Below are 26,305 nucleotides of genomic sequence, written 5' to 3'. Positions count from 1 at the left end.
AAGTATTTATATTAAAAAGAGTTTTAAAATCTGGAACAAATGCACGAACACATTGTAAGTGCTTATCACACTCAGTTAAGTATCTATTATCAGTCAGGGAATGACAAAATTTCTGTTGTTTTTTAAAAAATATACAATTTGTTATTGAGAAATTTATTGATAATTTATGTAATAATGCCAAAACAATGATAGCTTCGTATGTGAACTAACGACTGTTGCCAGCATGAGAGTTTCGGCCCATTATCCTATCATCCTCAATTACTTAGAATTTTAGTAACATAACATTCATAAGACTATAATCTGAATAACTTAAGACTGTGGTGCCAAGATGATTACAGCCATCAACTTATCTAGACTTCTGCTGTTCATTTTGTGGTGCATAAAATTTTAATGAAGCCAACTGTCCTTCTGTGTTTAAGATTTAATAAGATAACATCAGGACGCTACAAAACCAAATGTTATACATTTTTGAGATGTTAAAATGTTGATTTATGTTCAATCTTATAACTGGTGGTCAAGTTCGAAGTTGTTACATCCTGTAAAGCGGGGGTCATATGGCAAAGTTTTTGACCAGACAAGCAGAACAGGATGGTTCTCTGGGTTTTCACCTCACGATCGTTGAGCATCGTTTTTGGTAACGTTTATACGGCCAGAAACCCGCTTGGGGTTGCTATTCGAGGCTTAGAAGTATTTCGATGTGCACCAGTTCAGGAGAGGAATATTCCGCTGCGCACCGGTTCGGGACTCAGAAACAATTTGGCACAGTAAGCGTTAGTGTGCGTACACTCTTTGTCGGGCTACCGATGACTGAACATTTTAGATGTATTCAATTTCTGGCAGTACACATACTTGTATGCACTGGATGAATTTTGTTGCTGTTTAAGTTATTTAATGCACTGCTAACTGCTTTTAGTTTGCATTAGTTCCTCAATGATTTGAATAAATATATTGTCTAAAGATATTTCCTTGCCTGTTGCCCTTATCATTATACAACAGGGCCCTGTTGAAAATGTTTTTTCTTTAACATTCTCAAACCACGTATTAATTTGTTTGCTTATTTCGCTGATTTTTATATGCTAATTAAGATGGCTGAAGTGTTATGCTTGCTTCCATAAGGTCTTAAGTAACAGTGCATGACATGAGCTCTATTGCTCAGACGAGCCACATTACTATTTAAGGTCTTGTAATGGTCCTTTGGTGGTTAGGAAGCAACGAGTGAATGCTCATCGGCAATTAATATCTAATAAAATTTTTAAAAAGCCCCAAGTAAAGTTGCCACTGATTACAACACCCTCGAAACCAGCAGTTTTTCTATTAAGCAGGGAGTGTAGATATAGAAAAGGAGGCAAAGTCTGCTGAAAAACTACAAAGACTCAATGTGTTACCTTCGATGTCTATGCAGTACTGGAAATGTACATTCCTCCATATCGATTCGCCACGTGCACTGACCTATAGCTAGAGGACTCAAGAGGAAGCAAAGTGGTTACTGGCCGCATCGGCATCCGCTCACAATGCCGATGAGGTAGCAGCCCTTTATTCAATATCGGAGCTTCACACTACAGTGCAACGACTATGGGAATGGCTTTCATAAATGCGGGGCGACACACACATATATACTGGTGCCGAAAAATTTCAGCCTTTATATCTGGACGGCACGTAATATCCAATCTTGGTCGAGAGCAGAAGCAGCTGCTGCCACTGTATCGAAAAACTATGATTACCAAAAGCTGGTCGGTAGATAAGAGGTCAGGCAGTTAAGTCCGCCGCTAGATTTCACTCTAAATGTTCGTATCAGCACACGCAGCAAGAAAATAAAGCAACAGCGTTTCTGACAAATTTCAGGCGTGTTGGGATTAGTTCTTTATTTACCCAAATAATCCAAATAATGAATTAATTCATAATTTGAGAAAAAGTCAGACGTTTTAAGAATTAGATCCGATAGATTCTAGTGTGGCATACAAGACGTTATGGCAGAAGTTCTGTCAGTATAACATACTTATCGGCAACAGTAATAAGCATTAAAGAGCAGTAGTTTAAAATATTAAAGTCTTTCACCTCACCTACACTTTTATTTTAATTTGTGCAACCAGTTGCGTTTCGTTTTATTTAAAAGGAAACTTCAGTGAGTATTTTTAATATTTTACACGCTTCTTTGCACTTAATAGTTACCGTTGGCATATATAGGTTATAGATTTAACAAATCTCATTGCAACTTTTATTCTAAGATGAAAAGGTACCTACAGATCAGCGTCCATTTCATTTTTTGTAAGCGAAACAGCTTTTTATCGTGCGGCAAACTGATTGACAGCTTGCAGTTCTAATTGAGAACATTGTTTTCGATATATATGGGAATTCAACTGCCATTTTCTGCAAATCATCTCTGGCTTCTCCCATATTGCAGTGCTGTGATGTGTTATTTGTATTGGGTGTTGACTGGTCTGCTGGTATGGCATACATACCTTCTATCAAGTGTGTTGCATTGTAATTACTACATTCCCGATTTCTGTTTCCTTTGTAATTTTTTGAATGTAGCTTTGGACTGAATTGTCTTTTTTGAATGCAAGATTAATGACTTTAATGTCTTTTGAAAGTGTTTGTTATTTTTTCATGTATTTTGTTGTTTGTTGGTCGCTCGTTGTGTTTGCTTATTTGTGTGGTGTATTCATCTGCTGCTTTTTGTGGCTGTGTTTGTATTGTGAACTTTATTTGTTATTTAAGTGTTGGTTTCATTTTGTAGCTAGTTTAATATTGTACCCATTGTTTGCTGCTATTTGTGTGATGACATCTAGGTCTCTCTTATAGTCTTCTGTGCTGGGTGGTACTCTGTTCAACTACTGAGTATGTGCCTGAATGGTGATGGTTTCTGTGAGTGAATGATTTGAAGTATGATGAATGATTTGGCAGTTAGTATAGGGTGTGGTATATTTTAATGCTGTGGTGATTGATTTCTTTTACACTGAAGCAGTTCATTTGGGCCTCATGCTTTGTTTCTTTTTTTTTTCATTGTGAAACTTGTCTTTTCGTTATTGGCTTTTTATCAGCATGGAGCTGGTCTATTTTTGCTGAAGTTTCATCACTGAAAGGAAGGATATCATGCATGTAACTGACACAGTAAAATATGCTGTAAACCTCTATGACAACGTTTTTAAATCTAGGGTGTTCTACATCGTCTGTGAAACTTAGCTAGGGCATATCAGAGCTTGGAAATACGGGCAAGCCACTCAACGTTTGCAGAACATTTAAGAGAAAATAATAGAAAACCTATTACAGGAGAGAAAGACATGAAAAGAAATAGAATAAACAATGAAGGATACCTTCCCACCTTGCGAGAAGATTATCACATTTGCAAAACAAAGCTGAAAAGAAACTAGTACCACATGACCAGGTTAATAATGATGACGTTTACACTGACTGATCATGTTATAGGCAGAGAACCCAAGATATGGTGCCAGTTCCTACCCTAAGTACAATTATAAAACAGCAGAACTTACAGTCAGTTACAAAATGAGAGAAAGCTGTTTGGGTAACAAGTAGTTAATCAGACGCTGCTATGTAATGACCTATTTATGCAAAAAAAAAAATATCTTGGAGTAATTCAGAACACTTACTAAAGAAGCGTTGTAAATAAGGCGTAATACGTCTGGTGGCAAAAGTTAAAGTGCAGCATGCAAAAAGCGGTTTTGTGATAAGGTACTGCGAATTGTATAGAGCTGCTGAGAAAATGACCATCACAAGATACCTGTTAATATGCATTAACTTTAAATATTGGGTACTATGTATGCAGCTACAGTGTAAAATTTGACCGGGAACGTACACTATAAAGAAATACTAAAATCATCACAACACAATCACATTTTTGTTCTTGGATCTGACCTGTCAATACAAATTCCACGTCTGGTTGGGTCTTATATGTTCTCTTCTTTCTCTGTATCTTAATATCTTAATGTTAGTCCCAGAAATGACTACAGTGACCTAATCACAGCAGTTTCAATTCACAGGTTATGTCCTTTTCTTAGAATCAAGTTATTACTGCGATACACACGAGTAAGCTTAGCCACTACATTTTTTAGTTTTGGTACTCTTTGTTTCCTCATATTTCCGCCATTGTGTGTCCTTATACAACCAATATCCTTTCAGATATTTTGAACTAGTTTGAATTAGTTTTTTGTGTTACATGTGATCAAAAGTATTCGGACACTGGGCTGAAAATGAGTTACAAGTTCTTAGCGCACTCCATTGGTAATGCTGGAATTCAATATGGTGTTTGCCGACCCTTATAATTGATGATAGCTTCCACTCTCGCAGGCATACGTTCAATGACGTACTGAAAACATTCTTAGGGAATGGCAGCCCACTCTTCACGGAATGCTGCACTGAGGAGAGGTATCGATTTTGGTTGGTGAGGCCGGACACAAAGTCGGCGACCCAGAACATCCCAGAGGTTTGCTATAGAATTCAGGTCAGCAATCCATGCAGGCCAGTCCATTACGGGGTTGTTACTGACTTGTAACCACTCCACCACAGGCTGTGCATTATAAACAAGTGTTCGACCACCACACCATTAACACCAACGCCTCCGAATTTTACTGTTTCACTATGCACGCTGGCAGATAGCGTTCATCGGGCATTCGGAATACCCACATGCTGCCATTGGTTCGCCACCTTATGTACCGTGATTTGTCAATCCACACAACGTTTTTTAAACGGTTAAATCGCCCAATGTTTACGCTCCTTACACCAATCGAGGTGTCATTTGGCATTTACCGGCTTTATGTGTGACTTGTGAGCACCAGCTCGACCGTAAAATCAAAGTCCTCTCACCTCCCTCCTAACTGTCGTAGTACTTGCAGTGCATCCTGATGCAGTTGGGAATTCCTGTGTGATGGTCTGGATAGACGCCTGCCTATTACACATTACAACCCTCTTTAGCTGTCGGCGGTCACTCCCAGTCAACAGACGAGGTCGGGCTGTACGCATTCGTGCTGTACGTGTCCCTTCACTATTCCACTTGACTTTCACATTGGAAACAGTGGACCTAGGGATGTTTAGGAATGTGGAAATCTCGCTTACAGACATGTGTCACAAGTGACACCTGATCAACTGACCACGTTCGAAGTCCGTGAGTTCCGCGGAGCGCTCCATTCTGCTCTCTCACGATGTCTAATGGCAACTGAGGTCACTGATATCGAGTACCTGGCAGTAGGTGGTAGCACAATGCACCTAATATGAAAAACGTATGTTTCTTGGGGTGTCCGGATACTTTTGACCACCCAAGGTTTATTGTTCAAGTTATTTAAACGAATTTACTTGACGAATTATCTTGATATTCATTACAATTATTGCGCTTCTTATGTGTTCCTCGTTCATTACAACAATTTGTTTATTTGCTGATACAGCTATTCTATCAGTTTGTAAAAAGTTGTTAATTTTAACGACATTTTCCTACTTAGCCCTTTCCTACCCGCTGATCATCGGCATATAAAACAGTGTTGATACATATGTTCTTCCCAAGGTCCATTCTCTTGGGAATTTTAGAAATCCATTCCAGTTAAACTATGTCATATACACTCCTGGAAATTGAAATAAGAACACCGTGGATTCATTGTCCCAGGAAGGGGAAACTTTATTGACACATTCCTGGGGTCAGATACATCACATGATCCCACTGACAGAACCACAGGCACATAGACACAGGCAACAGAGCATGCACAATGTCGGCACTAGTACAGTGTATATCCACCTTTCGCAGCAATGCAGGCTGCTATTCTCCCATGGAGACGGTCGTAGAGATGCTGGATGTAGTCCTGTGGAACGGCTTGCCATGCCATTTCCACCTGGCGCCTCAGTTGGACCAGCGTTCGTGCTGGACGTGCAGACCGCGTGAGACGACGCTTCATCCAGTCCCAAAGATGCTCAATGGGGGACAGATCCGGAGATCTTGCTGGCCAGGGTAGTTGACTTACACCTTCTAGAGCACGTTGGGTGGCACGGGATACATGCGGACGTGCATTGTCCTGTTGGAACAGCAAGTTCCCTTGCCGGTCTAGGAATGGTAGAACGATGGATTCGATGACGGTTTGGATGTACCGTGCACTATTCAGTGTCCCCTCGACGATCACCAGAGGTGTACGGCCAGTGTAGGAGATCGCTCCCCACACCATAATGCCGGGTGTTGGCCCTGTGTGCCTCGGTCGTATGCAGTCCTGATTGTGGCGCTCACCTGCACGGCGCCAAACACGCATACGACCATGATTGGCACCAAGGCAGAAACGACTCTCATCGCTGAAGACGACACGTCTCCATTCGTCCCTCCATTCACGCCTGTCGCGACACCACTGGAGGCGGGTTGCACGATGTTGGGGCGTGAGCGGAAGACGGCCTAACGGTGTGTGGGACCGTAGCCCAGCTTCATGGAGACAGTTGCGAATGGTCCTCGCCGATACCCCAGGAGCAACAGTGTCCCTAATTTGTTGGGAAGTGGCGGTGCGGTCCCCTACGGCACTGCGTAGGATCCTACGGTCTAGGCGTGCATCCGTGCGTCGCTGCGGTCCTATCCCAGGTCGACGGGCACGTGCACCTTCCGCCGACCACTGGCGACTACATCGATGTACTGTGGAGACCTCACGCCCCACGTGTTGAGCAATTCGGCGGTACGTCCACCCGGCCTCCCGCATGCCCACTATACGCCCTCGCTCAAAGTCCGTCAACTGCACATACGGTTCACGTCCACACTGTCGCGGCATGCTACCAGTGTTAAAGACTAAGATGGAGCTCCGTATGCCACGGCAAACTGGCTGACACTGACGGCGGCGGTGCACAAATGCTGCGCAGCTAGCGCCATTCGACGGCCAACACCGCTTTTCCTGGTGTGTCCGCTGTGCCGTGCGTGTGATCATTGCTTGTACAGCCCTCTCGCAGTGTCCGGAGCAAGTATGGTGGGTCTGACACACCGGTGTCAATGTGTTCTTTTTTCCATTTCCAGGAGTGTACATATAGTCAATAACTCTGCCTTTATACTAATTTTAGTGTTATTTTACAGTAACCTACAGCATTCACTAAACATTGAGCGACCTTGCAACCAGTATATCTCACAATTTTATCTATCTTCCCTTATCCTAGGTTTTCTCTTAGTCCAGAAAGAGCTGAACTTCTTGTTCTTCTCTTTCCTATCAGTTTATGTTACAACAAATATTGTATCAGCACAATACGCGCCTTTACGAAAACATTGCTCTCTCCTAAAACTTTTTCTGCTGTTACCTGTAGTTTTCGTTTAGTGATATGAAATTAGTTGCTATTAGCAATATTTAAAATCAGTCTGCCCTATAATTTGAGTGGTCTTTACTGTCTCTTTTCTTCTACCCACTTGTAGTTCTATCTACCTTCCATTTCTCTGAAATTAACCCAAGCAAATTTATTCCATTCATTTATGAGTGGCATAGTTTATGAGGTCCATATTTACTCCATCTGTACCTGCAGTTTTTCTATTCCTGGTATCCTTTACAATGATTTTCAAGACTGTCATTCTCATTGCATTGTATCTTTCAACGTTCATAGTATTTATATAGTAGGGATAATAATCCTTGTCTAATAGCTTATTGTAGTACTGGAACCATTCTTTTTCTGTTATTATATCAAGTTCTGTTTCCCATTGATTCCTCTACGCTGGTTTTTGAATACTTTGAATCCAAACGTTTGAAGTTCAGTTAAATCATATTCTACCCTGTTGATACTTCTGTCGAGCTGTATCTGTTTGTTTGTCTAGTATAGTAATTTTCCTTATGCCCGTAAACATTCCCTACAGCTAATCACAAAACACAGTTCTTTTTTTTTGTCCCTCTGCAGATGCGTGCACTGCACTGATGTTGCAGCATGATCTTCTGATTTTAGACATTAAAGGTATTTTTCTGTGAGTGACACAACAGTGTACTAAAACCCTTGGTTTTCATCTGTTATGTGATATTATCAATTGACGTAAGAACCATTCACACTGAGTGACATTTTCAATCTCCCAATAATTCGCTGAGTGCAAATACGATAACGGGATAAAGCAAGAGTTTAGGAAAATTTAAAGTATCCTAAAATAAACCAACAGATAATTGTGGAAATGTTTAGAATTCCTCAGGCTAAAAGCAACATAAAGAACAAACTAGAAATATCTCTATGCCGCAATTTGTCACCGTTTGTAGAATTATTTATTCTAAATGACAAACAAATAATTTTAACTAGTATTACAAGAGCGTTTAAATAGAATTTTAAGCTCCTCTTAAGAGACATGAGAGATGAAATTACGACCACTTAATTGGTCCAGTTGTAATTTAACAGCCAGTAAAATTAATGTAAGATGACATCCTGAGATTAATATGTCATATAACGACAACTCCGAAGTCCAGTATAATCTTCCAGATACTTAGTGCAGGCAACAAGACACATTCATAAGTCCTCCGACTGAATGACAACACGAGTCCTAGAGTACTACGTCATCAATCTACAAACTAATATTACGAAAACTTTACCCTATCTGACCTCAAAATATGCAAAATTATTCACAAATTTAGTCACCAAATTCAGCCAGTTGAAATATTTTTTTTTTCTAACAGTCGGAATAGAGAATCAAATGACGAACAAATACTGATAATTGTGTTCTAAATCCAGCTTCCTACTCATAAACAATCATATAACTCAAAGTTACGTGTCAGATCGTCATTTACTGAATCAGTCGCTAGACATCTAGATTTACACAGATACTTCACAAATAAATATTCGGGACGTAGCGGATGATACCCTATACGACTATCAGTCATTTCCTGTTAAACCCGGAAACAGAGCGAGGAAAAACCGATTGCCTCTGTACTTCCAAATGAGCCCTAAATTCTCGCACCTTATCTTCGGTGCTGTTAAGCGCAATGTATGTTGGTGGCAATAGAATCCTGCCGTTTAGTGTTCCAGGAAAGGAACTTCGTCTTTTCTCCTAGAATTCCCATTTGAATTACCGAAGCATCTCCGTAACACATGTTGTTCGAGTCTCCTAGTAACAAATCTAACAGCACGCCTCTGAACTGCTCCGATGTACTCTTTCAGTTCACCCTGGTACGGATCCCAGACACTCGAGCACTATTAAAGGATAGGTAGCACCGTCATAAAATATTCGGTCCCCTTTACAACGAAGCACACTTTCCTAATATTATCCCTATCAACCGAAGTCGACCATTCGCATTCCATACCATAGTCCTGACATGCATGTTCCATTTCGTTTCGCTTTGCTTCGTTAGGCCCAGATGTTTAAACGAAGTGACTGTGTGAAGCATTACACTAACAATGCTGTATCCCAACATTACAGGTTGTTTTTCCTACTCATCCGCATTAACTTACTATTTTCCACATTTAGAGCTAGCTGCCAATCATCACAGCAACTAGAAACTGTTTCTACGTCGTCGTGTATCTTCCTGATACGTTACCGCGCACCTCGCCATTACCATCGAACAACAGCAGATTGCTAAACATATAGAGAACAAAATTGCTCGTATCCCACTTCCTGCGGCACAACTGATGAACACTCGCCGGCAAGCAAAACATACTGGGTTTTATTACTTATGAAGTCTTCGGGCCACTCAAATATTTGTGAACTTATTCCATATGCTACTATCTTCGTTATCAGCCTTTAGTGGCGAACCATGGCACATGTGAAATCTGGTTTTTCAGGACAGAGCCGATCAGGTTGTGGAAAGGCGCCAAGGTTAATTAGTGTTAGCTATACCAGAACGCACACAGCTTTATTCCTCAAACCACTGCACAGTTTTCTCTTTAAAACAACAAAGACCAATTCAAGGCTGATGGCCCAAGTAACTTCTCCCGAATATGCTTAAATGATTGCTTTTAAAACACGAGCATTTAGAGTAACGGCTGAAGGCCTTACTTAAGTAAAATTACAATATATTCTCGGCTAAAGACCGAAATAATATTTCAGATCAGCTAAGGAAATTCTTTAAAAGCCAAGCATTTACAAATTCCTAAAGACCATATTAAGGAAAATTCAAGTTAGTTTTTCAGCTGAAAGCCAAATAAAAAATTTTCTTTACGAAATAAGAGAGAGGCTTTAAAGACAAACTTTTGCACAGTACAACAGAAAAGCATCTTAAGAAAATTTTAAGTATCTGGTCCGCTGAAGGCCCAAACAATTACTTAAAATAATTAAAAACAACCTTAAGATAGAAATTTACAGAATACGGCTGATGGGGGAGGGGGAAGGGGGGGGGGGGACCTCTAACAACAGTTTAGGTGAGACAGGCAGTCAAGCATACCACTAGACAATCGTGTGGCTACACGACCTAGGGACAGCTCAAGAACCAACCAACAGCCCAATCTGTTTCCTTCCACCCGACACAGTCGCTGCTTTATTTCAACCGACCGACTGACTACTCTAGTACGCAGACAGCATTCATCTGCTCAGTGGAAAAGAAGAAACACACGGGTCCACGTAAACACACACTAGCATACTTGCACACTTTTACGTCTACGTACTAAATCTGATTTTTAATGTTGGGACCATCCGACCCATAATATTGCATCACACTGGCTCTCCAAGCACAACACCTTCTTTTACTTAATAGTACTGGTGAACACATTAATCCCGTCCTTACACCTCACTCCCATTCAATATACCAGAATGAAGCGCTGAAAGATTTTAATAACCGTGTAGTGGTGTGTTTATCTTTTAATGATACAGGAGTCCCCATAGGAAATGGTCAGTATTCAGTGATACTACATGATCGCTCATGTGAAGGACATATGCCCTATTCCGCAAGTTTTCCGATTTTCTTGTGGGACAGTATGAGGTAGTTCGGCTACCTGATGGACTGGGAATGTCATGTATCAAATTGTTTGTCTCGTCTTCCCCTACAGTGCTGTCGAAGGCTGTAAACGATGAAAGTGTGCTGAATAATACCGAAAATCAATAACAACGTACATTGCTGGTGTTCTACCCTGGAGACATTCGAAGTGGGGCATACGTCTATAGAAAGGTCATTGTCTCGCATGATCATTCCTGTCATATCACTGCATATTGACTATACCTCAAGCGAGACACCATACATGACAGTAAGCATGTCTTCAGCAAATTTTGAATGCAAAATGAAACATTGTAGACAATGCAAAAAAATTTCTTTTATGCATTTCGAGCCCAACGTTTCACCAGCAGTACCATAAACTGGCTTTGCCTCCTAATAAAGTCATCATCAGCTGAGATAAATACGTTGTTAGTATGACTGAGATTGTATAGATCCATTACAGAGTTATATGATTTTGGCATTCAGAACAACAGGATAACCGTAAATCAGAAAAAAATCAAGGGGCTATCACCTAATGATGCGGAATATATATGATTCTACAACAGTAGAAAATACTTATGAATAAAACTAATAAGTGGGCGAGAGATACATGTTATAATGAATAGCTCAATAGTTGAAGAGTAATGAACATCTCTAGAAATGGTCACCACAGAATTGGGAAAGGAAAACGTAGGTACAAGGAAGTTAATTACGAGGAAGAAGTACATAAGTTGATCTAAGAAAGAGGGGTATAGAAAAATATTTAGGTAAATTCATGAAATCTGAAATGCAAGTCAGTTACGAACGAAATAGAAAGGAAGTGCAGAAAAGCTAAGGTGAAATGGATGCAAGAAAAATACGAAGAAAATGAAAAAGAAGTGATTGTCGGCAAGACTGACTCAGCATAAAGGGAAGTCAAAACAAACGTCGGTGGATTTAATAGCAAGGCGATAGTATTAAGAGTGCAATGAAATCCCACTGTTCTTTCTTGAAGAATGCTTTCTTCACCTAACTAAATTTGTCTCTGATAGCTTTATAGCCATCTGGACTATTTTGGGACTGCTTCATTACGAATTCTGATGTTGAGTAAATTGTTGTTCTACTTACTCCTATTGTTAATCATCTTCGCCGTACGCAAAAGTAAGAACATAGATCACTATAGAAATATGTCACTATCTTAAAACAGGTACTACGTAAAAGCTATTTGACAGCATTATCCAGGCAGAGGGAGTATTAACGGACGAAATGAACGGATAGTGCTAAGTTTGCGGTAACCGCCATTGTTCCTACGTTACTGAAATGAGCATATTACAATGTATCCTTCAGCCATAAGCTAAAAGCAATTACTTTTTACATACCGAACACTGTCAGGCACTGTGTTTAAGAGAGACTGGACTACAAAGCGCACAAATACAAAACATTGTGCTGGTATCAGATTTCGTTTCAAATAAAGATTAACCTGATAGGTACATTTGGTGCATATAGTGGGTACCCAGCATTGCCAAGACGTGAAACGAAAACTGAATATATTTCAGATGATTTTTCATTGGAGAATATTAAGAAGTGTGTCGATAGATGAAGTGCAAAATGAAGAAGGAATGAGTGGAAAAGACTATGGAAGATCTTTACCCCAAGAAGGAAAAAGATAGTAGTCCATCTTGTCACGATACCTTTACTGCTATCTTTAACATCGCTGTGCAAGCAGCATCTGCTGGCTTGAGCTTCCAGATGCTTCTGTCGTTTCGCTTCTGTTCTGGCGGACGGAACACAGTCGTGTCACGCCGACAGTGCTAGACGGTAGTGAAAGCGCTATGTCCGGAAGGGGTTGATGTCTCTCTATTAACATCCATTGAAAGAACGTGGAGCAAAAAATTCGCAAATCTAAATTGGAAGATGTTTACTGGTTTTACTGAGGGGTGTAATTAATTAACATATTGAGGGTGAAGAGTCTTTCAGTTATCTGAGTGAACGGATTTTAATTTGTGAAAGAGTGAGATATGTTTAGGAGTATTTGTGCTGTTAAAGGTTGAATAAATTACTTACGAAGACAATATTTTACAGCAGATGATTCTTATAATCATATATGATTAATAGTGTGGTAGATAATTACATGCACGCCACTCAGTTACGTTGCAGTCTATTTCCTATGTGACCATGGTGTGTTGCCAGTATCTCCATTAATGGTCCGATAGCCAAAACTTTAGGAATAACTCAGATTAGTTGTAATTAGCGAAGGAGGGTTTACGATCTGTTCTGATGTTCAAGAATAATTAAAACTGGACCTGAAAAGAGCAGTATAAGGGTAAGTTGGTGGTAAGAGACAAAGTCAAGGACGCGCTAATTTCATGTTGACACCTGTTAGGTATAGAACAATATGAACGAAATTACGTTCACTATTCAGGCAAACTCCACAAATTGTTATTGGCGTAAACAATGGCCACTTGCCACTGTAGCACCAAAAACTTCGAGACTGGATGGACAAAAAAAAGAAAAACATTAAGATAATGATTCTAATGCTTCGTGTGTCCTATATACTGCCCCTTAACTTTAGTACAGAACACAGGACGGTTATAAAACCACCTGAAACCGTCAGAAAAATTCTCCATTGGTATGCTGCTTAAGGGGAGGATTACTATCTTTTGGTCCAAAAAATCATTTTTTTAAATTGCAGTTTTGGATCCATGAAACTGTTTAGAATCCACCCCTGAAACAGTTTTTTCCGAATACGGAATGGAAATGTTTGTTATTCACGGTTGAATAAAAAAATCGACGTTTTTCAAACACCAGTTTTTTCGGGAATTCCGACTTTTTAGCCGCGAAAAATTGTTCTATGTGCTTGCCCACGACTAAAACTGATAAAGAGATCAAGGCGCTTACGACGTACAACGGCTTGGCAGCCCGATGGCATTTCAATTCGGTGGAACAGATTAAGAAGGCAATTTTGGCAACGTATTGCCACAAGTGTTCAACGGATGACCACCCACAACACCAACATTATCCGGCTGGGGAAACTAGTTGGTGCAAGCGGCAATTGCAGAGGCTATCGGACATCTGGACGAATATCAACACAACCAGCCGCTCTCCAAAGAAGTTAAAGTGATCCATCCGATCTACGAGGCCCTTTCGCCAAACGAGTTATTGTACCGGTGCTTGGGAGGAAACACACAAAATTCAAATGAAAGTTTAAACGCGTGTGTTTGGAAGTTAACCCCCAAGAATTTGTATTCTGGTGCGAAGACTGTGGAGATTGCAAATTTTCTGGCAGTGAGCAGCTTCAACGAAGGGTATTCAGCAATTCTGAAGACCATGACAACGATGGCGTCAACCTGGGACTCTATTCGACGCAGTTCGCCAAGCATTCGGACGACCACCGGATTCAAGCGGCCGAAAACCGCTCCTTACGGGGCGTAAGAGCGGCTCTGGAGCAGCGCAGGATGGCCCAGATCGAGCAGAACGCCCTTTATAAGGAAGAGGAAGGACTAGTTTATGGACCTGGAATAGCAAATTGATCGTAAGTTGCATAATATCCATTGGTATGTAGCGAAAACTTCAAACGCGTTTTTTTTTTTTATCGCGCGGTACGGTAACTTAAAATCTAGTAAACCGATTGGCTTGATTGTTTCCGATGATGCTAACTAAATTGTCTCGGAGTTGTTCCACTTTTATTCCAATCCATTAACTATAAATATTTTTACTTGACCGACGAATCGAAAAATCTATGGATAAGCGCTTTTTTTTCAAATGGCCATTTAGTTTCCTATTTTCAAAATAACTTAAGCGCGGTACAAATCCTATAGAATCTTATACATTTCGCTGACGTCAATTCAATTTTGATTTCAGCCGAACCTGGTGATCTGTGACATACCACGGGTGGTGGTCTACATCGAAATTTGGTTTCGTTTCGACGTCACTTTCTCCTTTGCTCTTCGACATTTCTTGTCGAAAATATTGCAGTTTGTGGAGAAAATATCAATAAAAAGTTTGGCCACATTTGACATTCATATCTATAACACATCATGAGAAAAATATTGTAAAAAGCATGATTTTTTCGGGTCAGAGATGGTAAACCTCCCATTAAGTGGCGGCAGGTGTGGCCGAGCAGTTCTAGGCGCTTCAGTCTGGAACCGTGCGACCACTACGGTCGCAGGTTCGTATCTTACCTCGAGCTTGGATGCGTGTGATGGCCTTAGTTATGTTTAAGTAGTTCTAAGTATAGGGGACTGATGACCTCAGATGTTAAGTCCCATTGTGCTCAGAGCCATTTGAGTCTCCCCTTAAGTTGCTGGTCGCAGTGGCCAGACTATGGGTTATGTCGTCAAAGCGTTGAACCTTCATGTCAGTTCCTGAACTTTGTCGTTTTGCAGTAGGTTCGTATTCATGACACGAGTCTCGTTACCCATGAAGACTTTTCCACGAAGGAACTGTCTGCGTCTTGCATTTCAATCAAGTCACGGCAGGTGACCGCAAGTAATTGTCTTTGTTCTTGAGCTATGGCGGGGAATCGGACTTTGCACAAACATTTCTCTTCTTCAAAATATTATGGAGAATGTCAGAATGTCTTGAACATTTCATTTAGAAACGTTGTTCTATTGGTATTTATGTCTCAGCAACGCTTTCACACTACAGTCGCACGTGCACTATTTAACGCTGCTTGCTCACAACTCACTTGTCGTATTCACTTCAGTTTACGGTTGTTAGTTCAAGCTGACACCGTAGCTACTGCACTGACGTCACTTGTACGCCAGCAATAACATCAGTCTCGGAACGTTCAGCACCGACGCTGTACTTAGTTTGTGTAAGCAAACTCCCAAGATCGAGAGGAAACACTGCCGGCAAGAACGATGTCTTCGTTTCAAATCTTATTCAGAGAACGTGCTGTTCGTTATGGCTGTGATGTAAGGAATTTTGATGCTTTCTAGATTCCTACTAGGCCATGTATTTTATCCTCTAAGCTCTTACCTTATGTCTGAATTGGACACTTCCTTGAATTTTATGGTTTTGCTGCAGTTGATCTTTAACGTCCGCCTATGTAGAAGTTTTCATGATTGAACACAAGGGTTGCAAAGGATGTCGTTTCATACCTGTGGCTGCTTACTCATCGAAACAGGTTGCTTTCAATATAGTAACATACAACTGTTGCGCGAACAATGAACTTTCAATAACAGTTTCTTTGTTTAATTCCAATGTCCATTATCAGCCTACAATCGCTTCTACTTCATGTCTCGCATTCTTCATAGTTTACCAAATTAAACGTGTTATCCTTTTTGAAATCTGAGTATCAAGCAGAGCAGCGTAGAGTGGAAGCGGTGAAAAGAACAGTATGTAGTTTCTGGATAGTGGAAATAAGATAAATATCATTTCAGTAGAATGACTGAAGTGCTAATTACTTAGGAAGAGTAATGCCACAAATTCAACGCCACATGTGCAGATGGATACAGAGTTGCTTACTTTATTAACATCGCGTGGTTGAACAATACTTCAGTAAGTTCTTCTGTATTCATACCATTGGCAACATTTTAATTGCAGAACTGAACTAGCAGTTACAATGAACGCCGCTGCTTCCAGCTGACTTTAAATAACTAATACAATCTGGCAACACTGCTCACTGTTTAGCTCGAACTGCAGAGTACGAGAGAGACTGCTTCCCTGTCTTACTTGTCTCTCGGTTTGTCATTCCATCAAGATGGGTGACAATACACGATAACAGAATTCACCACGAGTTTTGCGGAGGTGCTAGAATATCGGCTTCCGCTCCATGTATTATTCCTACCAATTCCCTTATGTAAGAGCTCCGTTGTGAATTTCGTCTACATTACAAACTATTTAATATTTCGGCGATTGTACGTTTAAGAGAGTCGAGTTACTAAAGATCGCATTCGCCACGGAAATAAACCGTCGACCTTTTATTCTTGACTCGTCTGTAATTAATTGGTATAAGCTCGGTAACTACAGCTATTAAGATTTTGCATAAAATGACAAGACGATATATATAATTTTGGTTTATTGGTTTACTACCGCTAAGTTCCTAACTGTCCCTTCCTCACTCACACTATTACAATTCACAGTGATAATCTGTCATTCCACAGAAGTCGCCATTTCATTGAGCATGACTCTTCTATACTAGTTTCGGCTTTTACTGCATAACTTACTAAGTGATAACCTCTCAGCTTCCTTACACAATTCTTCCCAATATTCTGAACACCGTCACAGCGATCCGACTAACACTTCTAGATCAATAGAAGTGTTACTTCTCATGCCCGCTCGTTACGTTGTGGAACAATACCGGTTCGGTTCGTGAAAGCTCCCGCCACGGATAAAAAGTACGTAACATACCGGAGGACTCGCGACGTCAGATTCGCCGACTACCGCATGCTAATCGAAGAATACTACTGTAGCAACAGAGCACGCATAATCTTACTCTCTATTTTCGCTCTGACTCACGTCGTTGTAGAATGTAAGTGGTATTTACGCTTCAGAAGGTGATCAAATGATGTATCAAAGGATTTTGGACTCACATAATAGGTTGTTATCTTGTTGCAAGGTGAAACACGCTGGTAGATGTTTGCAAGCTGACATTGAGGTGAAAATGACGACTATTCTATTTAAAGTGGAGTTGCCCACAATCATCACATTTATAATATTAACGCACCTTCTCCATATCTGCTGTCAGAACGTGGTCTCCGTCGTCTCTGTTTTACTTCAATCGGCGTTCATCATAAAGTTCTGTGAGAGCTTGAATAAGATAACAAGATCGTAATGGTTCATACAGATCTACTGCTTGGCGTCTAGGAGGGAGGGTGAGGGGCTAGGCCCAAGTAAGGGTTGAGCATCGTTCGTGGCCAGTATTATATTCATTGAAAAATGTGTCCTTGAAAGATCAAATCAAGCCACTCAAATAAATTTTGCTTCCAATCTTTAAACGACTAGTTAAAAATAAAAACACGTTAAGAAGTACAAGAACCAAACTCAAAAGTGATCATTTTCCACAAATGGGCATATCTCCGAACATGTGCAACAGTGGTTACTTTCCATTCAAGTATTTAATACGCTGTCACCCTGCCCCACATAGTACTGTTGAAAACATAGGAAACCCTAAATCTTGTGTGTGGTTATGAAAATATCTATGTTTAAAGACAACACATGAGCTTTGCACTTAAGTGTCACAGTTATGGAAGCAAATACTTTCCACAAGCGACTTATTACAAAGTTTCAATTCTCTTATGAGATATCATGCAATTATTAGGATATAGAAGCTTATGTAACAGAAGAAAGATGTAAAAACTTAATACAGTATCTATGCTTAAAAGCAATAAGAAGAATTTGAGACAGAAACAATTTACCAACTTACCTTATCGTATATTCCGACAGCCTGTTTACTGATTTACACTTGCTTGGTATCGAGTAGTGTTTCACAGCATTAATGACCAAAGGAATATAAACTTACTAAAACAATAACCTGACGATTTACATCCAATTCTCGCAAAAGAGGTACGCACACACACACAAACACACAAAGGTTTCAATGGATACATAATTTTTAAAAAAGCCAAGGCAAGTACAACGTTGCGTCAAGCAGTTTTCTTGGCCCACATTGGTACTGTTGATCAAGTGGCTGCGCAGCCCGTGACCTCAGAATCCAACTCGGTGGCACCCAGGTAGTTACTCAGCGTAAATCAAATATAGACAGCTCCCGCATAATCGAGACAACTCTGCACATGGCGCCAATAACTGCTAGTATTACCTGACAAGACAATGGATCTTTGAGTTCAACAAATAATCAAATGTTGAACGATCATTAGCTCCTCAGTTATGGAACTGAACACAATACGGCTACGATAGTCATTACGCACCCATATACCAATAAGGAGGCAGAAGCAAAAAACTGCTCTATTAACAAACCTTATTACTGAAGACACTCCAAAATTTCAACGACGAGATGAGAAGATTCGCCCGGTAACCGCAGTACAATTTCAAAACAACGCCCTGTGAGGTAAGGGAACCAAGGTGACGCTACGCGGGACGGAAAATCAGCAAGATTTAAAAGTATGCACACGGTTGGATAACGAACTTCGATGTCATTAGAAGACAGTACCTTAAACACCAAGAAAATGGCACGAAGGCTTTTCTCCCATAATTAACAAGATAATTAGCAAGCATCAAAGTCTCGCACAGCAATAAATGACATAACGTAAAGTCCATAAAGGTATCATATACAATAAAGCTCCAAAGAAGCTCGTTTTGGCATACGTATTCAAATACAGAGATATGTAAACAGGCAGAATAGGACGTTGCGGTCGGCGACTCCTGTATACGTCAACAAGTGTCTGGCTCAGTGTGATTAGATGGGTTACTGCTGCTACAACGGCAGGTTATTAGAATTTAAGTGAGTTAGAACGTGATGCTGTAGTCGGCGCACGAGTGATCGGACATAGCATCGCCGAGGAACCGGTAACAGATGAAGTAAGGATTTTCCCGTACGGCTATTTTACGAGTCTACCATGAATATCAGTAATCCGGTAAAACATCAAGTCTACGACATCCTTGTGTTGGGAAAAATAGCCTGCTAGAACGAGACCAACGTCGACTGAAGAGAATCGTTCATCATGACAGAAGCGTAAGCCTTCCCCAAATTCCTGTAGATGTCAATGCTGGGTCATCAAATGTTAGCGTGCGAACCATTCAACGAAATGACATCGATATGGGCCTTCGGAGCCGAAGGTTCACTGGTGTACCGTTGACGACAGCACGACACAGAGGTTAACGACACGCATGAGCCTGTCAACACCGAAATTGCACTGTTGATGATTGGAAAACATGTTGCCTGGTCGGACGAGTGGCGTTTAAAATTGTATCAAGTGGATAGACTCTTACGGATATGGACACAACCTCATAATTCCACGGACTCTCCATGTGGCAATGGACTTTGCAAGCTGGTGGAAGCTCTATATGGTGTGGGACGTGCGCTGTTGGAGTGATATGAGACCCTGACACTTCTAGATTCGATTCTGATAGGTGACAGGTACGTAAGCATCCTGCCTAATCACCTGCATGCATTCAAGTCCATTGTACATTCCGACTGGCTTGAGCAACTCTAGCAGGACAATGCGACACCACAAACGTCCAGAATTTCTATGGAGCGGCTCGAGAAATACTCTCATGAATTTAAACACTTTCTCTGTCCACCAAACTCCCCAGACATGAACATTATTGAGCGTATCTGGGATACCTCGCGACGCTGCTCTTCAGAATAGGTGTCCACCAACTAGTAAAATCACAGATTCATGGTGTCAGATCTCTGCAGCCTAACTTCAGACATTAGTCAAGTATATTCCATATCGTACTGCTGCTCTTCTGCGTGCTCGCGGGGGCCCTACACGATATTATGGTTGGTTCATATGGCTCTGAGCACTATGGGACTTGACATTTTAGGTCATCAGTCCGCTAGAACTTAGAACTACTTAAACCTAACTAACCTAAGGACATCACACACATCCAGGCCCGAGGCAGGATTCGAACCTGCGACCGTAGTGGTCGCGAGTTTCCATACTGTAGCTCCTAGAACCGCTCGGCCACCGCGGCCGGCTACACGACATTAAGCAGGTGTACTAGTTTCTTGGTTTTTCAGTGTATAAGAAGGTAAAAACACAGTATCACATATTTATACAAAATTACAAATTTACGCTGGTATAATAGGCAGAAGCTCAAACACGTGCTGACCTCTTAAACACGCACTCAACGTACCCACGACCGGGGCTGAGACAAGCGTGAAGACTGAGCCGATATTTTTATTCGAACAGCCATGAAGGCGGGTAAGGCTGATCAGCAGACCGCGACGCACTGGAAAAGGAACATTTTGCGAACCTCACACTGTCCCGAAATTCACTCGACAGAAGTAAGGTGCCTCACTATAGTTCTAAGGTGGCGCACTTCCACTTAACCAAGGCGCTGCAGCCACGAACTTCCGCAGTAGGAATTGCTTCGGTCACCTCGTGCCCTTCGGATCCCCAGGATGAACACTTACTCTCGGAGTAAGTGGTCCGACAGAGAAATCGCGATTCTCAAAACACAACACGCCTTGTCTGAATAGCCCTTCCTGCTCAGCCACCTGCCACCGTCCGACCACCGCCTCGCTCTGCCACTTGCTTAGTCAAAACGGCACACCCTCCTCTAGAGGCAAAGATGGCATGCCGAAGATGTACCGCGACCACCGACACGGTGCGCCTCAATGATGGAAGATTTTTATCCATAATCTCTACTTAGAAATTTATTCCCCAATTATTTTGACAGCTCTCTGATGATAATTTAGGAACATGTCACACATCAACAATATCCCTTCATGTAAATTAACTGTCATACGAATAGGAATATAATTCTGAAGAGAAGTTCCGTTGGGAAGCGCTGGGTTGTTTGCTAAAGACAAAAAACTGAGAAAACACCACAAATTACGCCATACAGGCGCGAGCCATATACTGCGGTCTACATGACAGAGACCAGGTAAAATTCAAACTCGTAGCGTCGCAAATCGTTCGCTATTGTTTCTCACATTTAATCGTTATTTTAAAGACAATTTATGGAAGCGATTACTCACACTCCTGAATCAAAATAGTTATCGGGCGGTCGACCGCTGACAAGGGATTATATTTCAAACGCCCTGAATGGGAGTTAATTTGAATAACGTGTCACTTTGTGATTTATTATCAAAAGTTTCCAATTTTTTCCTGTGTCACGGAGTCCGCCACGCATAACAAAAAACTCGATGCGCAAGTCGTGTTTTTTGACACACAGCAGTATATTAAAGAGTGTGTTGGAAAATAGCTGCTAGCAGCGATAGTGAAAGGCAATTAATGTAGGTCACGATTCGTTTGGTCGAGAATAAGCAACCTGTCACATCCATTCTTAGTTGCGGGAGCCTGGAAACATGTAGAAGAGAACTGGATTCAGTGTGACAGAGGTTCAGCTACGTAAGTAATTCGCCGTTTCCCCACACTAATCTGGAATGTTGTGGTATACTGTTTCGGCTGACACAGTATTTAGGGTATAAATCAGAAGTCTTAACTCCTAAAGATGCAACGAAAATGTAGTTCGAGATTAAAACAGTGCGTTCCTTACATAAAAATTTCACTTTGTGATGTAGTCTACTTTTAGATCACTTGTATATCACCAACAGTTTTTCCAACCAATAGGTCCGCCCCCTCCCCCCAAAGAAACGAGAATTTGGACGTGCAGTCGTCTCAACGGAATCCAGATGTAATCAAACAAAAATTGCTGTAGAATGATGTTACTATGCGCTATGTTACTATGCAAATGGTTGCATATTCGTAGCATCTGCACATCATACTATTTTATACTGACGTAGGTTTCTTTCCATTTAGTCAGCGTGAAAAGAGATTAACAAATTAATAAATAAAGCAGTCAGTCGAAGAGATACAGTAGCTGGGCACTTACTAAGACACAGTATTGTCTGCCCATTCAAATAATTTTACTCCAACATCTTCTTTGGATACTGATTAACTCACCCGTCTTCTACCGACACTGAATTTCACTCAGCCATCTTCTTTCGACACTTGGACCTTGAGTGTTGACTGGAATCTCCGAAAACTTTGTGCACTGTACTCCGGTAAACTATTGAAATAAAAGATGTGGGTAGGTAGGCATGGATTAGCCATTTTGTTGTCAGTGTCATAGTAACATTTTTTTTAGTCAGTCGGTTCCTCATTCCATGTTCTTAACTGAATAATCTCTAATGACAAAATTTTTGCAATGTTTGATTACGAAAGGTGTTTAGGAATCAGTAATTAAAATATGAAGTGCAGGGAAGCTAAGGCGAGATGGTTGAATGAAATATGTGAAGAAATCGATATAGAAACGATTGTCGAAAGGACTGACACAGTACACAGCTAAGTTAAAATGGTCTTAGGTGATATTAAAAGTAAGGGTGATAACATTAAGACTGCATTCGTAATTCTACTGTTAAATGTAGAGGAGATGGCGGATAGATGGAATGTGTGTATTCAAGACTTCTATGACGGGAATACTTGTCTGATGAAGTGATAAAAGAAGAAACAAGAGCCCACGTAGAAGAGATAGGGGATCCAACATTAGAAACAGTTTTGAAATAACTTTTAGAGGTTTAAGATCAAATAAAGCGGCAGGGATAGATAATGTTCGATCAGAATTTGGAAAATCATTCAGGGAGACAGCAACAAAACGACTATTCACTTTCGTGTGTAGGAGATATTGATCTGACGATATACCGTCTGACTTTCGAAATAACATCAATCACACAATTCCGAAGATTGCAAGATACAAGTGCGCGCATTATAGCACAATCAGCTTAACAGCCCATCCATTCAATTTACTGACAAAAATAATATATAGGCGAATGGAAAACAAAATTTTGGGTGTGTGAAAGGATAATCAGCTTGCTTTAGGAAAGGTAAAGGCACCAGAGAGGCAGCTCTAATGTTGCAGTTGATAATGGAATAAAGACTAAAGGTAGGCCCGCCCTGTTAGCCGTGCGGTCTAACGCACTGCTTTCTGGACTGGGAAGGAGCGCTTGGTCCCCAGCAAGAATCCGTCCGGCGGACTTGTGTCGAGGTCCAGTGAGCCGGCCAGTCTGTGGATAGCTTTTAGGCGGTTTTCCATCTGTCTCGGCGAATGCTGGGTGGTTCCACCTATTCCGCCTCACCTACAGAATGTCGGCGATTGTTGCGCAGCCAAGTTCTCCACGTACGCGTACACCATCGTTACTCTACCTTGCAAACATAGGGTTGACACTCGTCTGGTGGTAGACGTTCCCTGGAGGACTCCACCGGGGGCCGAATCGCACAATAACTCTGATAGTCGGGTTCAGTGTGGGAGCAGCGGGGGGATGAAGTGGACTTCGGTAGTCGTCGTGGAGTTGTGGACCACTGCGTTTGCGGTGGAGACGGAGCCTCTCCGTCGTATCTAGGCCCCCGGTTAGCATACAATACAATACTAAAGGAAAATCAAGAAACTTTCATAGGAGTCGTCAACCTGGAAAAAGCAATTGACAAAATAAATAGGTACAAGATGTTAAAATTCTTAGAAAAGTAGGGGTAATCTATAGGGAAAGACGTGGAATATATAATATATCCAAGAGTCAAGACGGATCCGTAAGAGTGAGCTATCAAGAACTAAGTGCTCCGATAAATAAGGGTGTAGGACAGGGATGTAGTCTTTCGTACCTACAGTTCAATCTGTACAGCCAACAACCAATGTAGTTGTTGTTGTTGTCTTCAGTCCTGAGACTGGTTTGATGCAGCTCTCCATGTAACTCTATCCTGTGCAAGCTTCTTCATCTCCCAGTACCTACTGCAACCTACATCCTTCTGAATCTGCTTAGTGTATTCATCTCTTGGTCTCCCTTTACGATTTTTACCCTCCACGCTGCTCTCCAATACTAAATTGGTGATCCCTTGATGCCTAAGAACATGTCCTACCAACCGATCCCTTCTTCTGGTCAAGTTGTGCAACAAACTTCTCTTCTCCCCAATCCTATTCAATACTTCCTCATTAGTTATGCGATCTACCCATCTAATCTTCAGCATTCTTCTGTAGCACCACATTTCTAAAGCTTCTCTTCTCTTCTTGTCCAAACTATTTATCGTCCATCTTTCACTTCCATACATGGCTACACTTCATACAAACACATTCAAAAACGACTTTCTGACATTTAAATCTATACTCGATGTTAACAAATTTCTCTTCTTCAGAAACGCTTTCCTTGCCATTGCCAGTCTACATTTTATATCCTCTCTACTTCGACCATCATCAGTTATTTTGCTCCCCAAATAGCAAAACTTCTTTACTATTTTAAGAGTCTCATTTCCTAATCTGATTCCCTCAGCATCACCCGACTTAATTCGACTACATTCCATTATTCTCGTTTTGATTTTGTTGATGTTCATCTTATATCGTCCTTTCAAGACACTGTCAATTCCGTTCAACTTTTCTTCCAAGTCCTTTGCTGTCTCTGACAGAATTACAATGTCATCGGCGAAACTCAAAGTTTTTATTTCTGATCCATGTATTTTAATACCTACTCCGAATTTTTCTTTTGTTTTCTTTACTGCTTGCTCAATATACAGATTGAATAATATCGGGGAGATGCTGCAACCCTGTCTTACTCCCTTTCCAACCACTGCTTCCCTTTCATGTCCCTCGACTCTTATAACTGCCATCTGGTTTCTGTACAAATTGTAAATAGCCTTTCGCTCCCTGTATTGTACCCATGCAACCTTCAGAACATTGTCAAAAGCTTTCTCTAAGTCTACAAATGCTAGAAACGTAGGTTTGCCTTTCCTTAATCTTTCTTCTAGGATAAGAGGTAAGGTCAGTATTGCCTCACGTGTTCCAGTATTTCTACGGAATCCAAACTGATCTTCCCCGAGGACGGCTTATACTAGTTTTTCCATTCGTCTGTAAAGAATGTGAGTTAGTATTTTGCAGCTGTGGCTGATTAAACTGATAGTTCGGTAATTTTCACATCTGTCAACACCTGCTTTCTTTGGGATTGAAATTATTATATTCTTCTTCGCCTGTTTCATACATCTTGATTACCAGATGGTTCAGTTTCGTCAGGACTGGCTCTCCCAAGGCCGTCAGTAGTTCCAATGGAATGTTGTCTAGTCCGGGGGCCTTATTTCGACTCAGGTCTTTTAGTGCTCTGTCAAATTCTTCACGCAGTATCGTGTCTCCCATTTCATCCTCATCTACATTCTCTTCCATTTCATAATATTGTCCTGACGTACATCGCCCTTGTATAGACCCTCTATATACTCCTTTCAACTTTCTGCTTTCCCTTCTTTGCTTAGAACTGGGTTTCCAACAACCAGTGACGGAAATAAAAGAAAGTTGGAGAGTGAAACTAAGATTGGGGGTGAAAGGATAAGAATAATAATATTCTTTGGTAACATTGCTATCCTCAGTGAAAGTAAAGAAGAATCATAGGATGTATAAAATGGAATGAACGTTCTGATGGGTACAGAATATGGATTCAGAGTATATCGAAAGAAGACGAAGGTAATGAGAAGCAGAGATACTGAAACATGTGGACTGATGACCACGAAGTGGATGAAGTTAAGGAATCCTGCTGTGTGGGCAACATAAGGACTATATACAGATGTAGTAAGGAGGACATAAAAAGCAGACTGTTACTGTCAAAAAGGGCATTCCTGACCTACAGAAGTCTACAAGTATCAAATATACACCTTACATTAAGGAAAAATTTTTGGAGACTGTCCGTTTTGTGCACAGGGTTGTATGATAGTGAAACAAGGACTGTGGGAAAAAGGAATAGAAGAGAACCGGATCATTTGAGATGTGGTGCTACAGAAGGATGTTGAATGTTAGGTAGACTGATAAAGTGTGAGGAGGAGCTGCGCAGAATCACCGTGGAAAGTAATATATAGAAAACACTGACAAGAAGAAGGGACAGGACTGTAGGATGTCTATTAAGG

The sequence above is a fragment of the Schistocerca gregaria genome, chromosome 7 (assembly GCF_023897955.1).
Source record: "Schistocerca gregaria isolate iqSchGreg1 chromosome 7, iqSchGreg1.2, whole genome shotgun sequence".
Classification (NCBI taxonomy): Eukaryota; Metazoa; Arthropoda; class Insecta; order Orthoptera; family Acrididae; genus Schistocerca; species Schistocerca gregaria.
This window is presented reverse-complemented; position numbering follows the sequence as displayed.